The following is a 23,601-nucleotide window of genomic DNA, read 5'->3' as shown; positions in this document are numbered from 1 at the left end:
ATATACTATACTATGTGCTGTGCTATATACTATACTATGTCTGTGCTATATACTATACTATGTGCTGTGCTATATACTATACTATGTGCTGTGCTATATACTATACTATGTGATGTGCTATATACTATACTATGTGCTGTGTATATACTATACTATGTGCTGTGCTATATACTATACTATGTGCTGTGCTATATACTATAATATGTGCTGTGCTATATACTATACTATGTGCTGTGCTATATACTATACTATGTGCTGTGCTATATACTATACTATGTGATGTGCTATTTACTATACTATGTGCTGTGCTATATACTATACTATGTGCTGTGCTATATATATACTATGTGATATGCTATATACTACACTAAGTATGTGCTATATACTATACTATGTGCTGTGCTATATACTATACTATGTGCTGTGCTATATACTATACTATGTAATATGCTATATACTATACTATGTTCTGTGCTATATACTATACTATGTGCTGTGCTATATACTATACTATGTGCTGTGCTATATACTATACTATGTGATGTGCTATATACTATACTATGTGCTGTGCTATATACTATACTATGTGCTGTGCTATATACTATACTATGTGATGTGCTATATACTATACTATGTGCTGTGCTATATACTATACTATGTGCTGTGCTATATACTATACTATGTGCTGTGCTATATACTATACTATGTGATGTGCTATATACTATACTATGTGCTGTGCTATATACTATACTATGTGCTGTGCTATATACTATACTATGTGATATGCTATATACTACACTATGTGATGTGCTATATACTATACTATGTGCTGTGCTATATACTATACTATGTGCTGTGCTATATACTATACTATGTAATTATGCTATATACTATACTATGTTATGTGCTATATACTATACTATGTGCTGTGCTATATACTATACTATGTGCTGTGCTATATACTATACTATGTGCTGTGCTATATACTATACTATGTGATGTGCTATATACTATACTATGTGCTGTGCTATATACTATACTATGTGATGTGCTATATACTATACTATGTGCTGTGCTATATACTATACTATGTGATATGCTATATACTATACTATGTGATGTGCTATATACTATACTATGTGATGTGCTATATACTATACTATGTGCTGTGCTATATACTATACTATGTGATGTGCTATATACTATACTATGTGCTGTACTATATACTATACTATGTGATGTGCTATATACTATACTATGTGATATGCTATATACTACACTATGTGCTGTGCTATATACTATACTATGTGCTGTGCTATATACTATACTATGTGATGTGCTATATACTATACTATGTGCTGTACTATATACTATACTATGTGCTGTGCTATATACTACACTATGTGATATGCTATATACTACACTATGTGCTGTGCTATATACTATACTATGTGCTGTGCTATATACTATACTATGTGCTGTGCTATATACTATACTATGTGCTGTGCTATATACTATACTATGTGCTGTGCTATATACTATACTATGTGCTGTGCTATATACTATACTATGTGATATGCTATATACTATACTATGTGATGTGCTATATACTATACTATGTGATGTGCTATATACTATACTATGTGCTGTGCTATATACTATACTATGTGCTGTGCTATATACTATACTATGTGCTGTGCTATATACTATACTATGTGCTGTGCTATATACTATACTATGTGCTGTGCTATATACTATACTATGTGCTGTGCTATATACTATACTATGTGCTGTGCTATATACTATACTATGTGCTGTGCTATATACTATACTATGTGATGTGCTATATACTATACTATGTGATGTGCTATATACTACACTATGTGCTGTGCCTATATACTATACTATGTGCTGTGCTATATACTATACTATGTGCTGTGCTATATACTATACTATGTGATATGCTATATACTATACTATGTGATGTGCTATATACTATACTATGTGATGTGCTATATACTATACTATGTGCTGTGCTATATACTATACTATGTGCTGTGCTATATACTATAGTATGTGATGTGCTATATACTATACTATGTGCTGTGCTATATACTATACTATGTGATGTGCTATATACTATACTATGTGATGTGCTATATACTATACTATGTGCTGTGCTATATACTATACTATGTGCTGTGCTATATACTATACTATGTGCTGTGCTATATACTATACTATGTGCTGTGCTATATACTATACTATGTGCTGTGCTATATACTATACTATGTGCTGTGCTATATACTATACTATGTGATGTGCTATATACTATACTATGTGCTTTGCTATATACTATACTATGTGATGTGCTATATACTATACTATGTGCTGTGCTATATACTATACTATGTGCTGTGCTATATACTATACTATGTGCTGTGCTATATACTATACTATGTGATGTGCTATATACTATACTATGTGCTGTGCTATATACTATACTATGTGCTGTGCTATATACTATACTATGTGCTGTGCTATATACTATACTATGTGATGTGCTATATACTATACTATGTGCTTTGCTATATACTATACTATGTGATGTGCTATATACTATACTATGTGCTGTGCTATATACTATACTATGTGCTGTGCTATATACTATACTATGTGCTGTGCTATATACTATACTATGTGCTGTGCTATATACTATACTAAGTGATGTGCTATATACTATACTATGTGATGTGCTATATACTATACTATGTGCTGTGCTATATACTATACTATGTGATGTGCTATATACTATACTATGTGATGTGCTATATACTATACTATGTGCTGTGCTATATACTATACTATGTGATGTGCTATATACTATACTATGTGATGTGCTATATACTATACTATGTGCTGTGCTATATACTATACTATGTGCTGTGCTATATACTATACTATGTGATGTGCTATATACTATACTATGTGCTGTGCTATACTATGTGCTGTGCTATATACTATACTATGTGCTGTGCTATATACTATACTATGTGATGTGCTATATACTATACTATGTGCTGTGCTATATACTATACTATGTGCTGTGCTATATACTATACTATGTGATGTGCTATATACTATACTATGTGCTGTGCTATATACTATACTATGTGCTGTGCTATATACTATACTATGTGCTGTGCTATATACTATACTATGTGATGTGCTATATACTATACTATGTGCTGTGCTATATACTATACTATGTGCTGTGCTATATACTATACTATGAGCTGTGCTATATACTATACTATGTGATGTGCTATATACTATACTATGTGATGTGCTATATACTATACTATGTGCTGTGCTATATACTATACTATGTGCTGTGCTATATACTATACTATGTGCTGTGCTTATATACTATACTATGTGCTGTGCTATATACTATACTATGTGCTGTGCTATATACTATACTATGTGATGTGCTATATACTATACTATGTGATGTGCTATATACTATACTATGTGCTGTGCTATATACTATACTATGTGCTGTGCTATATACTATACTATGTGATGTGCTATATACTATACTATGTGCTGTGCTATATACTATACTATGTGATGTGCTATATACTATACTATGTGCTGTGCTATATATTATACTATGTGCTGTGCTATATACTATACTATGTGATGTGCTATATACTATACTATGTGATGTGCTATATACTATACTATGTGCTGTGCTATATACTATACTATGTGATGTGCTATATACTATACTATGTGCTGTGCTATATACTATACTATGTGATGTGCTATATACTATACTATGTGATGTGCTATATACTATGCTATGTGCTGTGCTATATACTATACTATGTGATGTGCTATATACTATACTATGTGATGTGCTATATACTATGCTATGTGCTGTGCTATATACTATACTATGTGCTGTGCTATATACTATACTATGTGCTGTGCTATATACTATACTATGTGATGTGCTATATACTATACTATGTGCTGTGCTATATACTATACTATGTGATGTGCTATATACTATACTATGTGATGTGCTATATACTATGCTATGTGCTGTGCTATATACTATACTATGTGATGTGCTATATAATATACTATGTGCTGTGCTATATACTATACTATGTGCTGTGCTATATACTATACTATGTGATGTGCTATATACTATACTATGTGCTGTGCTATATACTATACTATGTGATGTGCTATATACTATACTATGTGATGTGCTATATACTATACTATGTGCTGTGCTATATACTATACTATGTGATGTGCTATATACTATACTATGTGATGTGCTATATACTATACTATGTGCTGTGCTATATACTATACTATGTGATGTGCTATATACTATACTATGTGATGTGCTATATACTATACTATGTGCTGTGCTATATACTATACTATGTGCTGTGCTATATACTATACTATGTGATGTGCTATATACTATACTATGTGATGTGCTATATACTATGCTATGTGCTGTGCTATATACTATACTATGTGATGTGCTATATACTATACTATGTGATGTGCTATATACTATACTATGTGCTGTGCTATATACTATACTATGTGATGTGCTATATACTATACTATGTGATGTGCTATATACTATACTATGTGCTGTGCTATATACTATACTATGTGATGTGCTATATACTATACTATGTGATGTGCTATATACTATGCTATGTGCTGTGCTATATACTATACTATGTGATGTGCTATATACTATACTATGTGATGTGCTATATACTATACTATGTGCTGTGCTATATACTATACTATGTGCTGTGCTATATACTATACTATGTGCTGTGCTATATACTATACTATGTGCTGTGCTATATACTATACTATACGATGTGCTATATACTATACTATGTGCTGTGCTATATACTATACTATGTGCTGTGCTATATACTATACTATGTGATGTGCTATATACTATACTATGTGCTGTGCTATATACTATACTATGTGATGTGCTATATACTATACTATGTGCTGTGCTATATACTATACTATACGATGTGCTATATACTATACTATGTGCTGTGCTATATACTATACTATGTGCTGTGCTATATACTATACTAAGTGATGTGCTATATACTATACTATGTGATGTGCTATATACTATACTATGTGCTGTGCTATATACTATACTATGTGATGTGCTATATACTATACTATGTGATGTGCTATATACTATACTATGTGCTGTGCTATATACTATACTATGTGATGTGCTATATACTATACTATGTGATGTGCTATATACTATACTATTGTGCTGTGCTATATACTATACTATGTGCTGTGCTATATACTATACTATGTGATGTGCTATATACTATACTATGTGCTGTGCTATACTATGTGCTGTGCTATATACTATACTATGTGCTGTGCTATATACTATACTATGTGCTGTGCTTATACTATACTATGTGATGTGCTATATACTATACTATGTGCTGTGCTATACTATACTATGTGATGTGCTATATACTATACTATGTGCTGTGCTATATACTATACTATGTGCTGTGCTATATACTATACTATGAGCTGTGCTATATACTATACTATGTGATGTGCTATATACTATACTATGTGATGTGCTATATACTATACTATGTGCCTGTGCTATATACTATACTATGTGCTGTGCTATATACTATACTATGTGCTGTGCTATATACTATACTATGTGCTGTGCTATATACTATACTATGTGCTGTGCTATATACTATACTATGTGATGTGCTATATACTATACTATGTGATGTGCTATATACTATACTATGTGCTGTGCTATATACTATACTATGTGCTGTGCTATATACTATACTATGTGATGTGCTATATACTATACTATGTGCTGTGCTATATACTATACTATGTGCTGTGCTATATACTATACTATGTGATGTGCTATATACTATACTATGTGATGTGCTATATACTATACTATGTGCTGTGCTATATACTATACTATGTGCTGTGCTATATACTATACTATGTGATGTGCTATATACTATACTATGTGCTGTGCTATATACTATACTATGTGATGTGCTATATACTATACTATGTGATGTGCTATATACTATACTATGTGCTGTGCTATATACTATACTATGTGATGTGCTATATACTATACTATGTGCTGTGCTATATACTATACTATGTGATGTGCTATATACTATACTATGTGATGTGCTATATACTATGCTATGTGCTGTGCTATATACTATACTATGTGATGTGCTATATACTATACTATGTGATGTGCTATATACTATGCTATGTGCTGTGCTATATACTATACTATGTGCTGTGCTATATACTATACTATGTGCTGTGCTATATACTATACTATGTGATGTGCTATATACTATACTATGTGCTGTGCTATATACTATACTATGTGATGTGCTATATACTATACTATGTGATGTGCTATATACTATGCTATGTGCTGTGCTATATACTATACTATGTGATGTGCTATATAATATACTATGTGCTGTGCTATATACTATACTATGTGCTGTGCTATATACTATACTATGTGATGTGCTATATACTATACTATGTGCTGTGCTAATATACTATACTATGTGATGTGCTATATACTATACTATGTGATGTGCTATATACTATACTATGTGCTGTGCTATATACTATACTATGTGATGTGCTATATACTATACTATGTGATGTGCTATATACTATACTATGTGCTGTGCTATATACTATACTATGTGATGTGCTATATACTATACTATGTGATGTGCTATATACTATACTATGTGCTGTGCTATATACTATACTATGTGATGTGCTATATACTATACTATGTGCTGTGCTATATACTATACTATGTGATGTGCTATATACTATACTATGTGATGTGCTATATACTATACTATGTGCTGTGCTATATACTATACTATGTGATGTGCTATATACTATACTATGTGATGTGCTATATACTATACTATGTGCTGTGCTATATACTATACTATGTGATGTGCTATATACTATACTATGTGATGTGCTATATACTATGCTATGTGCTGTGCTATATACTATACTATGTGATGTGCTATATACTATACTATGTGATGTGCTATATACTATACTATGTGCTGTGCTATATACTATACTATGTGATGTGCTATATACTATACTATGTGATGTGCTATATACTATACTATGTGCTGTGCTATATACTATACTATGTGATGTGCTATATACTATACTATGTGATGTGCTATATACTATGCTATGTGCTGTGCTATATACTATACTATGTGATGTGCTATATACTATACTATGTGATGTGCTATATACTATACTATGTGCTGTGCTATATACTATACTATGTGCTGTGCTATATACTATACTATGTGCTGTGCTATATACTATACTATGTGCTGTGCTATATACTATACTATACGATGTGCTATATACTATACTATGTGCTGTGCTATATACTATACTATGTGCTGTGCTATATACTATACTATGTGATGTGCTATATACTATACTATGTGCTGTGCTATATACTATACTATGTGATGTGCTATATACTATACTATGTGCTGTGCTATATACTATACTATACGATGTGCTATATACTATACTATGTGCTGTGCTATATACTATACTATGTGCTGTGCTTTACTATGTGCTGTGCTATATACTATACTATGTGATGTGCTATATACTATACTATGTGCTGTGCTATATACTATACTATGTGATGTGCTATATACTATACTATGTGATGTGCTATATACTATACTATGTGCTGTGCTATATACTATACTATGTGATTTGCTATATACTATACTATGTGCTGTGCTATATACTATACTATGTGATGTGCTATATACTATACTTTGTTATGGCTGTGCTATATACTATACTATGTTATGGCTGTGCTATATACTATACTTTGTTATGGCTGTGCTATATACTATACTATGTGCTGTGCTATATACTATACTTTGTTATGGCTGTGCTATATACTATACTTTGTTATGGCTGTGCTATATACTATACTATGTTATGGCTGTGCTATACTATGTGCTGTGCTATATACTATACTATGTTATGGCTGTGCTATATACTATACTATGTTATGGCTGTGCTATACTATGTGCTGTGCTATATACTATACTATGTGCTGTGCTATATACTATACTTTGTTATGGCTGTGCTATATACTATACTATGTTATGGCTGTGCTATATACTATACTTTGTTATGGCTGTGCTATATACTATACTTTGTTATGGCTGTGCTATATACTATACTTTGTTATGGCTGTGCTATACTATGTGCTGTGCTATATACTATACTATGTTATGGCTGTGCTATATACTATACTTTGTTATGGCTGTGCTATACTATGTGCTGTGCTATATACTATACTTTGTTATGGCTGTGCTATATACTATACTTTGTTATGGCTGTGCTATACTATGTGCTGTGCTATATACTATACTATGTTATGGCTGTGCTATATACTATACTTTGTTATGGCTGTGCTATACTATGTGCTGTGCTATATACTATACTATGTTATGGCTGTGCTATATACTATACTTTGTTATGGCTGTGCTATACTATGTGCTGTGCTATATACTATACTATGTTATGGCTGTGCTATATACTATACTATGTTATGGCTGTGCTATATACTATACTATGTTATGGCTGTGCTATATACTATACTATGTTATGGCTGTGCTATATACTATACTATGTTATGGCTGTGCTATATACTGTACTTTGTTATGGCTGTGCTATATACTATACTATGTTATGGCTGTGCTATATACTATACTTTGTTATGGCTGTGCTATATACTATACTATGTTATGGCTGTGCTATATACTATACTATGTTATGGCTGTGCTATATACTATACTATGTTATGGCTGTGCTATATACTATACTATGTTATGGCTGTGCTATATACTATACTATGTTATGGCTGTGCTATATACTGTACTTTGTTATGGCTGTGCTATATACTATACTATGTTATGGCTGTGCTATATACTATACTATGTTATGGCTGTGCTATACTATACTATGTTATGGCTGTGCTATACTATGTGCTGTGCTATATACTATACTTTGTTATGGCTGTGCTATATACTATACTATGTTATGGCTGTGCTATATACTATACTATGTTATGGCTGTGCTATATACTATACTATGTTATGGCTGTGCTATATACTATACTATGTTATGGCTGTGCTATATACTATACTATGTTATGGCTGTGCTATATACTATACTATGTTATGGCTGTGCTATATACTGTACTTTGTTATGGCTGTGCTATATACTATACTATGTTATGGCTGTGCTATATACTATACTTTGTTATGGCTGTGCTATACTATGTGCTGTGCTATATACTATACTATGTTATGGCTGTGCTATATACTATACTATGTTATGGCTGTGCTATATACTATACTATGTTATGGCTGTGCTATATACTGTACTTTGTTATGGCTGTGCTATATACTATACTATGTTATGGCTGTGCTATATACTATACTATGTTATGGCTGTGCTATACTATACTATGTTATGGCTGTGCTATATACTATACTATGTTATGGCTGTGCTATACTATGTGCTGTGCTATATACTATACTTTGTTATGGCTGTGCTATATACTATACTATGTTATGGCTGTGCTATATACTATACTATGTTATGGCTGTGCTATACTATGTGCTGTGCTATATACTATACTTTGTTATGGCTGTGCTATATACTATACTATGTTATGGCTGTGCTATATACTATACTATGTTATGGCTGTGCTATATACTATACTATGTTATGGCTGTGCTATACTATGTGCTGTGCTATATACTATACTTTGTTATGGCTGTGCTATATACTATACTATGTTATGGCTGTGCTATATACTATACTATGTTATGGCTGTGCTATATACTATACTTTTTTATGGCTGTGCTATATACTATACTATGTTATGGCTGTGCTATATACTATACTTTGTTATGGCTGTGCTATATACTATACTATGTTATGGCTGTGCTATATACTATACTATGTTATGGCTGTGCTATATACTATACTATGTTATGGCTGTGCTATATACTATACTATGTGCTGTGCTATATACTATACTTTGTTATGGCTGTGCTATATACTATACTATGTGCTGTGCTTTATACTATACTTTGTTATGGCTGTGCTATATACTATACTATGTTATGGCTGTGCTATATACTATACTATGTTATGGCTGTGCTATATACTATACTTTGTTATGGCTGTGCTATATACTATACTATGTGATGTGCTATATACTATACTTTGTTATGGCTGTGCTATATACTATACTATGTTATGGCTGTGCTATATACTATACTTTGTTATGGCTGTGCTATATACTATACTATGTGCTGTGCTATATACTATACTATGTGCTGTGCTATATACTATACTATGTGATGTGCTATATACTATACTATGTGCTGTGCTATATACTATACTATGTGCTGTGCTATATACTATACTATGTGATGTGCTATATACTATACTATGTGATGTGCTATATACTATACTATGTGCTGTGCTATATACTATACTATGTGCTGTGCTATATACTATACTTTGTTATGGCTGTGCTATATACTATACTATGTGATGTGCTATATACTATACTATGTGCTGTGCTATATACTATACTTTGTTATGGCTGTGCTATATACTATACTATGTGATGTGCTATATACTATACTATGTTATGTGCTATATACTATACTATGTGCTGTGCTATATACTATACTATGTGCTGTGCTATATACTATACTATGTGCTGTGCTATATACTATACTATGTGATGTGCTATATACTATACTATGTGCTGTGCTATATACTATACTATGTGCTGTGCTATATACTATACTTTGTTATGGCTGTGCTATATACTATACTATGTGCTGTGCTATATACTATACTATGTGCTGTGCTATATACTATACTATGTGATGTGCTATATACTATACTATGTGCTGTGCTATATACTATACTATGTGATGTGCTATATACTATACTATGTGCTGTGCTATATACTATACTATGTGATGTGCTATATACTATACTATGTGCTGTGCTATATACTATACTATGTGCTGTGCTATATACTATACTTTGTTATGGCTGTGCTATACTATGTGCTGTGCTATATACTATACTTTGTTATGGCTGTGCTATATACTATACTTTGTTATGGCTGTGCTATATACTATACTATGTTATGGCTGTGCTATATACTATACTATGTTATGGCTGTGCTATACTATGTGCTGTGCTATATACTATACTATGTTATGGCTGTGCTATATACTATACTATGTTATGGCTGTGCTATACTATGTGCTGTGCTATATACTATACTTTGTTATGGCTGTGCTATATACTATACTATGTGCTGTGCTATATACTATACTATGTGATGTGCTATATACTATACTATGTTATGGCTGTGCTATATACTATACTATGTTATGGCTGTGCTATACTATGTGCTGTGCTATATACTATACTTTGTTATGGCTGTGCTATATACTATACTATGTTATGGCTGTGCTATATACTATACTTTGTTATGGCTGTGCTATACTATGTGCTGTGCTATATACTATACTATGTTATGGCTGTGCTATACTATGTGCTGTGCTATATACTATACTTTGTTATGGCTGTGCTATATACTATACTTTGTTATGGCTGTGCTATATACTATACTATGTGCTGTGCTATATACTATACTTTGTTATGGCTGTGCTATATACTATACTATGTTATGGCTGTGCTATACTATGTGCTGTGCTATATACTATACTATGTTATGGCTGTGCTATATACTATACTATGTTATGGCTGTGCTATACTATGTGCTGTGCTATATACTATACTTTGTTATGGCTGTGCTATACTATGTGCTGTGCTATATACTATACTTTGTTATGGCTGTGCTATATACTATACTATGTGCTGTCCTATATACTATACCATGTGCTGTGCTATATACTATACTTTGTTATGGCTATGCTATATACTATACTATGTTATGGCTGTGCTATACTGTGCTATATGATGGTGTCCTATACTTATACTGTGTAAGGCTGTAAACAAATAGAATGAAATGTTGAATCCAGCTCACCAATTCTTGTCTTGGAAAATCATGTAGCATGCATGGACCATTGTCTTGTGTTGTCACGAAGTAGAGTATACAAAACTAGAAAGGTAGGTCCAGCACTACTTGCGTGGGAAACAGTTATAAAAACATCAAAAATGGATTGTGAACTCATTTTAAAAAAACAGTAATAAAAAAGCGCTAGGTCAGAAGCACGCTCACTAACACGTTTCGAACAATTAGTTCTTAATCCAACACTAGATTAAGGACTAATTGTTCGAAACGGATTAGTGTTTTTGATGTTTTTGTAAATCTTTCCCACCCAAGTGGTGCTGGACCCACCTGTCTAGTTTTCTATACTCTACTGTGTGACGGTTGTACTGCACTATATTTTGTGATGGCTTTCTCTGGCTGGTGCAATCATCTTCATTGTGTAAAATAGTGGGGGGCATTTTTGGCGACTCATGCAAATCGAATTACAAGTCATTCTAACTTGTCTGGTCCAGTGAATTTCCTAAAATTCTACACAAATTTGATTCTCAAAAAATCTATTAGCTCATCGCTATTACAGAACATTTAATTACGTTTATAGCAAGAAATGATGACGGTATTGATTTTCTGTAGAATTAAAACATACGTTTGAACATTTCACTAAAAACCCTAATAATGCAAGCAGTTAACCCTAATATTCCTCCTTTACCCATATGTCCTATATATCTCGCTGTCCCTATGCCTGGCTGTGACAAAGAAAGAAATCTTGCTATTTGTTAGCCAGGGAAAGCAAATCACTGGTTACTACATTGTTGCTTCAAAGTCACAGGCGGGCACAGTGACAACTGCAGGACAAAAGTTCAAGGGAAAAAAAAAGAGGTCCAGCTTCCAGATCCAGATGCAGATAAAATCATGATTTTATTGTTAATACATTAAAAAGAAGGGGGAGACTTCCGTGAAACCTACGCGTTTCGAACACCAAATGTCCTTGATCCTAACATATACCAGGATTAAGAATGTTTGGCGTTCAATCATGGAGGTCTCCCTCTTTATTTTATTTTCGCAATGTGTATATCTTTTTAATGGATTAACATTGCATGACTTTATCTGCAATTGGATTTGGAAGCTGGAACCCTTTTTTCCTTGAATTTCCATCTACAAACGCTGGCGGTGGCGGGGTCTCGTGCGTCCTCACTATTTGGAACAGAAAGGCTGAGCTGGTGTTTTTTCTTCACATTGACAACTATAGGACCTTTAAATTGTGAGGGGCCCCTCAATCAACTCCCCATAAAAGGAGGAAGAGTCATAATGTGGTTACTGAAGTCACACCGCAAACGTCGGGTTCTGACGGCACCTATACTGTAAATTTCATGTGTGAGTCCGTGACGTAGAAGAGACTGGCACTAGTCATGCCGTGTTATGTGGTGAATAGGACGGAGTACACATGAGCTTAGTCCTACCCTCAACAGAATCCAAAACTGTGATTACTTAGAAGAATACATTCATGTTTTCTACTTATTTCTTTTAAATTCCATCTGGGATTTGGTTATGAAAAAAGATTAATTGCACAATCCTCACAATCACACCATGTGAGCTGGTATTAAAATGGTCTTGTACGTTGTCACTAATCAGGGAAACTGTGTACTGCTCAGCAGGTCTGTACGTATGCTGACCTGATCAACCAGAAATATTAATCATTAAATAAAACGGCCATCTTACTTTGTATCATGGGATTATCACACCACTGCCACTATCAGCCCTCCACCTGAACTGTACATGATATACACTAAGAACAACCATAAAACCCACAGTTAAAATACAATAGAATTGTTGGTGTAAATTATGAAACTATTTACTTATATCTAGAAATTTGAAAAAGAAATTCAAATAATAATATTTGTTACAACACCAACACATTAAATAGCACTATCTCCTTATAGCAAAATATATAGTGGAACATATTGTACAACATACCTTGTACTGATCCCAGCTTCTATATTGCCCCAGAATATCCACAAAAACACTCCGACCATGCTAGAGAAAGCTGAGCAAACCTCCAAAACTCTGCACTCCACTCACAAGCATTGGGATGAATCATCTATGACAAGCGAGGAAGTATTCTATACAGCACTCTGACTATATCTGACTATATAAGCATTCAGTGCCCTCTCACGTGAATGCATTGTTGACCAGTTCAAGACATTTGACTTGAAATAAGTTCATTTTTCAATGACCTTCCACTCCCCACAACGGCTGTTTCCCTCCACTCCCTAGCTCTCCATGTAGTCAGTAAAGAATGAAGAAGGGCAGGTTTTAGTGGCTTTGGTGTAAAGTATCACCTATAGGAAGCAATGTAAAATATAAAGAAAAGAAAGCGTCCATGTATTCTCATGTATACCTATTATAATGAAGTGTAATTAGCAGGATTCTAAACTTTGTGCTATTAGGATCTAAACTTTCACTATCACTGATCTCAAGAGTCTGTGATTACCAAGGAAGGCAGAAGTGCTCACATTATAGGCTGAGAATTGTATGCAATCTAAGAGTGCACAAAACCTCTTAAAATATATTAATATACAACCAGATTTCTTCAACATAATATTTTGAACGATTATATAATACTGTTATATCTGACAATTGATCCCATTAGTAGCACTTACCAATGTACTTATCAGGAAGCTACTTGGTTACAAGTTCTCATTGGATTTACCTTCTCCTTGTAGACTGCGTGTTTCAATCTCTTTCTCTCTTGGTTACTTTTGACCCTTTCCCTAATTTTGTCCTTTGGTTTCTTTGTCAAATTGTCCCTTTTCCTTCTTAATTCTTGTTACCTTCTTTTACTTGACAGTTGAGTCATCCTTTTATCCCACTCCCTGTTCTCTCTCTTTAATCCCTACCTTTCTGTCTATAACCTATTAATCTAGCCTAATTTTGGCAGTCACCTCTATTCTTTCGCCCCTGTGTAAGAGTCTCTCACTGCATGTAACATTTTCTCTTCTTCTCCATTATTTCGCTCCCCCTGTCACACTGCCTTTCTGCTGAGACTCCACACAATGCCTCCTTTCTCACTTTTGGTAACATGTTACCATTCATTCTTCTCAGACTTCCACCCACCGGATAGTCACAATGCGTCTTTTTCCCCAACAGGACAAGAGAATCATAAGCAAATTAGCACCCCCTCCATCCTCCTGATTGTTCTGACAGCCCTCCATGTCTTTCACTGGCTCGTTTGAGATCAATCCTTCTAATTTTTCCCCTTTTTCCATCTCCATCTGACGAGGGTGATGGTGACTTGGCTGCCCTTACTGAAGCGGATGTGGAGTGATGGAATTAATGACATGTGCCTATGATGGCAGATAAGGTGACAACTTCATTTTAACAATCATACATGTTATTTTCACTGCAGTGAACTCTTCTTCTCCACAAAATACCTTAATGCCCACAAAGCTAATTTTCCTTACCTGATATCAAGCGTTTAAATGTCAGGCACCAGGATACAATGGTAGGTCAGACACACAGCTGGGTTTTTGGCACACTATGCAAAAATGTAGGCAGCACAATGGCACAAATCAGATGTTTTCTCTTGTACTGACATGGCATTTCTTCCCTGGACCTTTATACCCTTGGCTGTTAATTAAACTACTCACAGTCCTGATAACCCAATCTCCACTATGTTTACTCAGCTTAGTAAGAAAATAGGGGCGTGACTTTTATGTGTCACTCATGGCTATCACAGACAGATACACTTTACCAAAGTTTGTCCACTTCCCCCAATAACTACAGACAGGTGATATCTCTTAGAGCTGGTATTCCTTACACAGGATAATTATCATGTAAAAAAATATTCCCAATCATTGTCCAGGGTGAACAATTGCAGTGATTGCACAATCAGCCAGAATTTGTTTGTCAATCTCTCATAAAAGTCTAAAAATTAGTTTATCAGCATTCTATCGTCTTGTGTGAACAGGCATTTTCTAGCTGTTGGCAGACCAGACAGGAGGACAAGCACGAGATCGTAAAAGCAGCTGAAATTACAAAATACCTGATCATTGTTACATATAAGTGCATGTATTCTGAGTGTTGGACGATCAACACTTTTTACAAATTTTCTTCATTATTACAAGGACTCTTAAGGTGCCCACACTCCTTGGAAAGCTGCTGGATGAACATACACATGAACTCTCGGCTCGATCAAGTGTTCGTGTGTTTTCAATAGAGAGATGGAAGTAATCTCTGGGGGCGGTTTATGTCGCAGGAGAACAAAAAGGTGGAGGTACGTAGATTCAATCTGCAAAAATCTTATCTCCCTGACATCTTGGGTCAAGAGGCGCCATACACATTAGGCTAGGTTCATACAGGCACAGCGCTCTCTGCTGAGCACTACAGCGGGGTTTCTGTTCGAATTTTTGAAAAAGAGGATTCCAACAGGATCCCAGATGGAGTCATTCATTTCAGCGAAACCGACAGAATTACTTTGGACACTATCTGGCCTCTGTCCTGACAGTATTCATCCTTTTCAGACACGCACAAAAATGTGATTTTTATTGTACCGCTCTCCAGCAAACAAACTGTTTTCAGTTGCAGCCACATATTCAAATTTTGACTCATCAGTCCAGAGCACTTATTTTTTTATTTATTTTTCTCACTTATATAGCGCCATTAAATCCAGAGCACTTTACAGACATCATCGGCACTGTCTCCACTGGGGTTTACAATCTATATGTCTTTGGAGTGTGGGAGGAAACCAGACAACTCAGAGGAAACCCACGCAAACACGGGGAGAACATACAAACTCCTTGCAGATGTTGTCTTTGGTGGGATTTGGACCCGGGACCCCAGGGCTACAAGGCTGAAGAGCTAACCACTGAGTTACTGTACTGTCCATTGTTTTGCACCCCAGCTCCTATGCATAGTTCGATCACTTGGCTTGTTTCCATGTTGAAGGTATTATATTTGGCTGCAGTCATTCCATGAACACCACTAGCCAGACTTCTCTGAACAATATACGGGTGTAGCTGGTCCTACTGGTTGTTGCCAGTTCTGAACTGATGGTACTGCTGGACATCGGATTTCAAAGCATGATGTGTCTTTCATCTGCTGCACTAAGTTTCCTTGGCCAACATTACCTATTTCTTGATGTCCTCAATACTGAGAAATACAGGCTGTTTACTTATCCATCATGTAATACCATTAGGGAGGCATCTGATTAGCTCCAAATTAATTCTGCAGCAGGACAACAACCCCAAACATATATTAAACAACAAGAGGTCCTGGAAGTGACGACATGGCCCTACAGAGCCCTGATCTCAACATCATCAAGTCTGTCTGTGACTAAATGAAGAGACAGGAAGATTTGCACGAGCGATGTCCACAGATCTGTGGTTAGTTTTCCAAGATGTTAGGAAGGACCTTCCTGCCAAATTCATTCAAAAACTATGGAAAGTATATCTAAAAGAGTGGATGTTGTTTTGAAGGAAGATATATGTGTATATACAGTACAGACCAAAAGTTTGGACACACCTTCTCATTTAAAGATTTTTCTGTATTTTCATGACTATGAAATCTGTACATTCACACTGAAGGCATCAAAACTATGAATTAACATATGTGGAATTATATACTTAACAAAAAAGTGTGAAACAACTGAAAATATGTCTTATATTCTAGGTTCTTCGAAGTAGCCACCTTTTGCTTTGATGACTGCTTTGCACACTCTTGGCATTCTCTTGATGAGCTTCAAGAGGTAGTCATCGGAAATGGTCTTCCAACAATCTTGAAGGAGTTCCCAGAGATGCTTAGCACTTGTTGGCCCTTTTGCCTTAACTCTGTGGTCCAGCTCACCCCAAACCATCTCGATTGGGTTCAGGTCTGGTGACTGTGGAGGCCAGGTCATCTGGCGTAGCACCCCATCACTCTCCTACTTGGTCAAATAGCCCTTACACAGCCTGGAGGTGTGTTTGGGGTCATTGTCCTGTTGAAAAATAAATGATGGTCCAAATAAACGCAAACCGGATAGAATAGCATGCCGCTGCAAGATGCTGTGGTAGAAATGCTGGTTCAGTATGCCTTCAATTTTGAATAAATCCCCAACACTGTCACCAGCAAAGCACCTCCACACCATCACACCTCCTCCTCCATGCTTCACGGTGGGAACCAGGCATGTAGAGTCCATCCGTTCACCTTTTCTGCGTCGCACAAAGACACGGTGGTTGGAACCAAAGATCTCAAATTTGGACTCATCAGACCAAAGCACAGATTTCCACTGGTCTAATGTCCATTCCTTGTGTTCTTTAGCCCAAACAAGTCTCTTCTGCTTGCTGCCTGTCCTTATCAGTGGTTTCCTAGCAGCTATTTTACCATGAAGGCCATCTGCACAAAGTCTCCTCTTAACAGTTGTTGAAGAGATGTGTCTGCTGCTAGAACTCTATGTGGCATTGACCTGGTCTCTAATCTGAGCTGCTGTTAACCTGCGATTTCTGAGGCTGGTGACTCGGATAAACTTATCCTCAGAAGCAGAGTTGACTCTTGGTCTTCCTTTCCTGGGGCGGTCCTCATGTGAGCCAGTTTCTTTGTAGCGCTTGATGGTTTTTGCAACTGCACTTGGGGACACTTTCAAAGTTTTCCCAATTTTTCACACTGACTGACCTTCATTTCTTAAGTAATGATGGCCACTCGTTTTTATTTACTTAGCTGCTTTTTTTTTGCCATAATACAAATTCTAACAGTCTATTCAGTAGGACTATCAGTTGTGTATCCACCAGACTTCTGCACAACACAACTGATGGTCCCAACCCAATTTATAAGGCAAGAAATCCCACTTATTAAACCTGACGGGGCACACCTATGAAGTGAAAACCATTTCCGGTGACTACCTCTTGAAGCTCATCAAGAGAATGCCAAGAGTGTGCAAAGCAGTCATCAAAGCAAAAGGTGGCTACTTTGAAGAATCTAGAATATAAGACATATTTTCAGTTGTTTCATACTTTTTTGTTAAGTATATAATTCCACATGTGTTAATTCATAGTTTTGATGCCTTCAGTGTGAATGTACAATTTTCATAGTCAAGAAAATACAGAAAAATCTTTAAATGAGAAGGTGTGTCCAAACTTTTGGTCTGTACTGTATATATATTCACAAAGAGATAGAGTACATATTCCTGTTTTAAAAACAATACCGTACCTATTGTATGTTATAACTGTACAAATCTCTGAATAAGGCATAAGAGACGACCAAATTATAAAATCACAATCTTTATTGAAAAAAAAAATATATATAAAAGAACATATAAAAAAAGAGACATAGGCATCAAGGGCCTTCTGTGCAGGTGCTGTTCCCAGTGTTCTCCGGCGCGCGCGTCTAATCATGCTGGGAACACTGGGATCGACATCTACAAAGAAGGCACATGATGCCTGTGCCGACAGAAGGGCAGAAGACTGCAGAGGAAAGAAGAGAACATTAGTGCACCCAGATTTCCTTTCAAGTGGCCAACGTCACAGGGACAGAGTGACGCTGATGGGTGGGAGGCGAGATATATGGCGATGAAGAGCGGAGGCAGCGTTATCTTCTGGGCAATGTCCTGCCCAGAGCCTGGAAGAGCTCATTTACATAAACAGATAGAAACGGGTAAATTACATAAATGTAGTTATCCACAATAAGGCATCTGATATGAGGCGTACAGAGATGACATTTTTCAGCAGTGCATATAACCCGTATGCCCATATTAATAGTTTACATAGGTCCAATGTGGTGACAGATTCCGGTTAATACAGCATTTTTTCACAGTCCTGGCTTCAATGGATTTATCAGCACTACATTCAAGTTGTGCAATCAGTGGTTTTATATTAAATGCAAATTGGACATTATCCCGTTATATTTGCAACAATAACTATATTAGTTGTAAATCCATGTATTTTTCTTGAAAATTGAATATTATGTTTTTAGTGCGATTTACATTTTAGTATTATGTATCTATTTTATTACTGGCACTAGCATTTTTGTTTCATCTTTATTTTTGTATTTCCGTGTTTGCTACATTTTTATTAATTCTCCCATGGGGACCCCATAGCATTATTTTATACAATATCAATAGAGATTATATTTATCATTATTCTATTTTTGTGTCTATGTGAAATGTATTATTAGGTGGATTTGAATGTGTTGGTAATCATTATATTTATATATGTATATATTATGTTAATGTCTTATATTACGCCTTGTGAAATTGTCAAATTTGTGGCCAAAACAAAATTCGAATGGAAAAAAATAAGTTTTTAATTTTTTCATACCACATTGCGTTAATTCATGTGAAGCACCTGAAGGGTTAACATGCTTCCTAAATACTATTTTTAATACTTTAAGAGGTGCACTTTTCCGAATGAGGCAATTTGAGTAGCATTCTAATACACAGGACCCTCAAAGGCACACGAATGATGAATTCCCCCATAAAAAAAAGGTTTTTGAACATTTTTTGAGAATGTGGAAAATTGCTGCTAAATTTATAAGCCATCTAATGTTGTAAAAAACGATGCTAACATATGCTAGATATGATGTGGGACATATAGTATATGGGAAATGTTAATTACTATCTATTTTGTATGGTATGGCTATTTGTTTTTAGGGCATACACATTAAGGCTCAGGCTATATGGTGACGTGAAATTGCAACATTGGATATTATGATTTCCTATGGTGTTGCATTGTGACCTCCAACATAATACAACAACACTACAGAGTTGCAAATATTTCCAAATGTGTTGGATTTTCTGCCATTGGTCGTAAGTCGTAAATGACACATTTGACATCGACTTTGAAGGAAAAGTCACACGAACATGCAACTTTTGTGCAACTTATTTGTAATTTGGATGGTTTTTTTGCACAAAATCAGAGCTCAAAAATAGTCGTGAAACAGCAAGTCGCACACAAGTTGTACAAATGTTTTTGTTGCGTGACTTTTCAAGGAATTGCTATTGCGCAACCCGTCGCTGTGTAGCCCTAATTCGAAAGTTTGAAAAATGTACATTTTTCCATTTATTTTTTGCAAATTTAATTTTTTTTCAACATTTCAAAACATATACACCTAAATTTACTATTAGTGTAAATTACAATGGGTCACGAAAAAGCGATCTCAGCTTCACTTGGATACATAAAGGCATTGCAAAGATATTGTTAGGTAAAGTGACACAAATTTGAAAAATGAGATTATGTCTCAATGTCTCAAATAAGCTGCGTCACTGAGGGTTTAATTAACCAAGTTGTGTCCACTAATTAGCATCACAGGTGCCTGCAATATTGTAATCAGTCAGTGGGCCTGTCTATAGGGCTACAGATACTCACTGTGCTGTTTGGTTACATGGTGTGTACCACACTCAAAATGGACCAGAGGAAGCAAAGGAAAGAGTTGTCTCAGGAGATTAGAAAGAAAATTATAGACAAGCATGTTAAAGGTAAAGGTTATAAGACCATCTCCAAGCAGCTTGATGTTTCTGTGACTACAGTTGCACATATTATTCAGAAATTTAAGATCCATGGGACTGTAGCCAACCTCCCTGGACATGGCCGCAGGACAAAAATTGATGACAAATCAAAGACACAGATAATACGAATGGTAACTAAATAGTTCAGGATAACTTCTAAAGAGATTAAAGGTGAACTTCAAGCTCAAGGAACATCAGTGTCAGATCGCACCATCCGTCGTTGTTTGATCCAAAGTGGACTTCATGGGAGACGACCAAGGAGAACACCATTGTTGAAAAAAAATCATAAAAAAGCCAGACTGGAATTTGCCAAACTACATGTTGACAAGCCACAAAGTCTCTGGGAGAATGTCCTATGGACAGATGAGACAAAAATGGAAGTTTTTGGCAAGGCACATCAGCTCTATGTTCACAGATGGAAAAATGAAGCATATCAAAAAAAGAACACTGTCTCTACTGTGAAACATGGCGGAGGCTCTGTTATGTTCTGGGGCGGCTTTGCTGCATCTGGCACATGGTGTCTAGAATCCCTTGATAGTCTTGAGATTTCATTGTACCCTGCACAGATTCAAGAGAGAAATGTGCTGCCCAGTGTCAGAAAGCTTGGTCTCAGTCGCAGGTCATGGGTCTTACAACAGGATAATGACCCAAAACACACAGCTAAAAACACCCAAGAATGGCTAAGAGGAAAACATTGGACTATTCTGAAGTGGCTTCTATGAGCCCTGACCTAAATCCTATTGAGCATCTTTGGAAAGAGCTGAAACATGCCATCTGGAAAAGGCAACCTTCAAACACGGGACAACTGGAGCAGTTTGCTCATGAGGAGTGGGCCAAAATACCTGTCGAGAGGTGCAGAAGTCTCATTGACTGTTACAGGAATTGTTTGATTGCAGTGATAGCCTCAAAAGGTTGTTCAACAAAATATTAAGTCAAGAGTACCATCATTTCTGCCCAGGCCTATTTCATGAGTTACATTTTTTTTTAAATTTCTGTGGAATCAGAAAAGCAATGTCTGATTTTCATTTGTTCATTTTCATAGATTTTTAATTTATTATTACTTTTGTCAGATTCAAGTTATTTCTGTGACCGACCATTGTGGGTTTTTCTTTCATTAAACGAGGGGTACCAACAATTTTGACCACGTGTGTATGACGCGCCCCCTGGGCCGTGGGGTACTCGGTGCCGAGCCGGTCGTTGCTAGGGGAGATGTCACAATGGCGGTGACCCGGTCCGTGACCCAGGGCGGTCAATCAAAAGGGGATTTATTTACAGGGAATTTATAGTTTTTATCTACAGTTTGTGACGCCACCTGTGGTATGCGGCTAAAGGGAGACGCCGCTGCGGAGCAGGTCCTCTGGAGCTGGTGTGAATGCAGCAGAGTTGGTTTAGCTCTCCACAGGTAGAGCTTAGCTCCAGGGCAGTGTAGATGTTAAAGATGTTGCTGTGTAGTGCAGGGGGTGATGGTGCAGCAATAATTTCACAAAGACAGAGGGGTGCAGTCTTCAGAGTTTACTCACAGTTGTTAAGTTCCTCAGGTTGCACTTTCCGGATTACAGCCTCCCACGTCGCGCTGCGTTCACCAGGCAGGGGTTCAGCAAACTCCCAGGTGTTTCAAGAGTGCCTGACAGGACCTCATTCTATATGCCCTTCTCAGCCATCTTCCTGCGTTGGCCCTCACCCTTCTTGCCCTGCGCCTCGCCAAACAATGTCCCAAGCCGCTAACCTCGGATCTTTCTGGGCAACCTGGAGTTCCCTGGATCCTATGTGGTTACCTTTTTGGCGACTTGAGTGCGGATGTGGCAACTGCACCCTGAAAGTACAGAAGCCTCCGGTTTCCAGTTGAACTTTG

The 23,601-nt window shown here is 35.9% G+C and overlaps 1 protein-coding gene across 2 annotated transcripts in view; it reads right to left on the bottom strand.

The window, feature by feature from the left end:
- Positions 1-15,897, bottom strand: part of GJB1 (gap junction protein beta 1) — a 38,322-nt gene extending 22,425 nt beyond the window's left edge. The window contains exon 1 of one of the 2 annotated variants that reach the window (XM_073640988.1): positions 15,739-15,897. The gene's annotated coding sequence lies outside the window, so the exon portion shown is untranslated. Of the gene's footprint in view, positions 1-14,937; positions 14,962-15,738 lie in introns of those variants that run through there. The other variant, XM_073640989.1, reaches the window with a different exon arrangement.
- Positions 15,898-23,601: the final 7,704 nt, after the last annotated feature.

The sequence above is a fragment of the Phyllobates terribilis genome, unplaced genomic scaffold, assembly GCF_046119375.1.
Source record: "Phyllobates terribilis strain yellow unplaced genomic scaffold, ASM4611937v1 Scaffold_7__3_contigs__length_470593459, whole genome shotgun sequence".
Lineage (NCBI taxonomy): Eukaryota > Metazoa > Chordata > Amphibia > Anura > Dendrobatidae > Phyllobates > Phyllobates terribilis.
The sequence above is the reverse complement of the archived record's forward strand: the minus strand, read 5'-3'. Positions and strand labels throughout refer to the sequence as shown.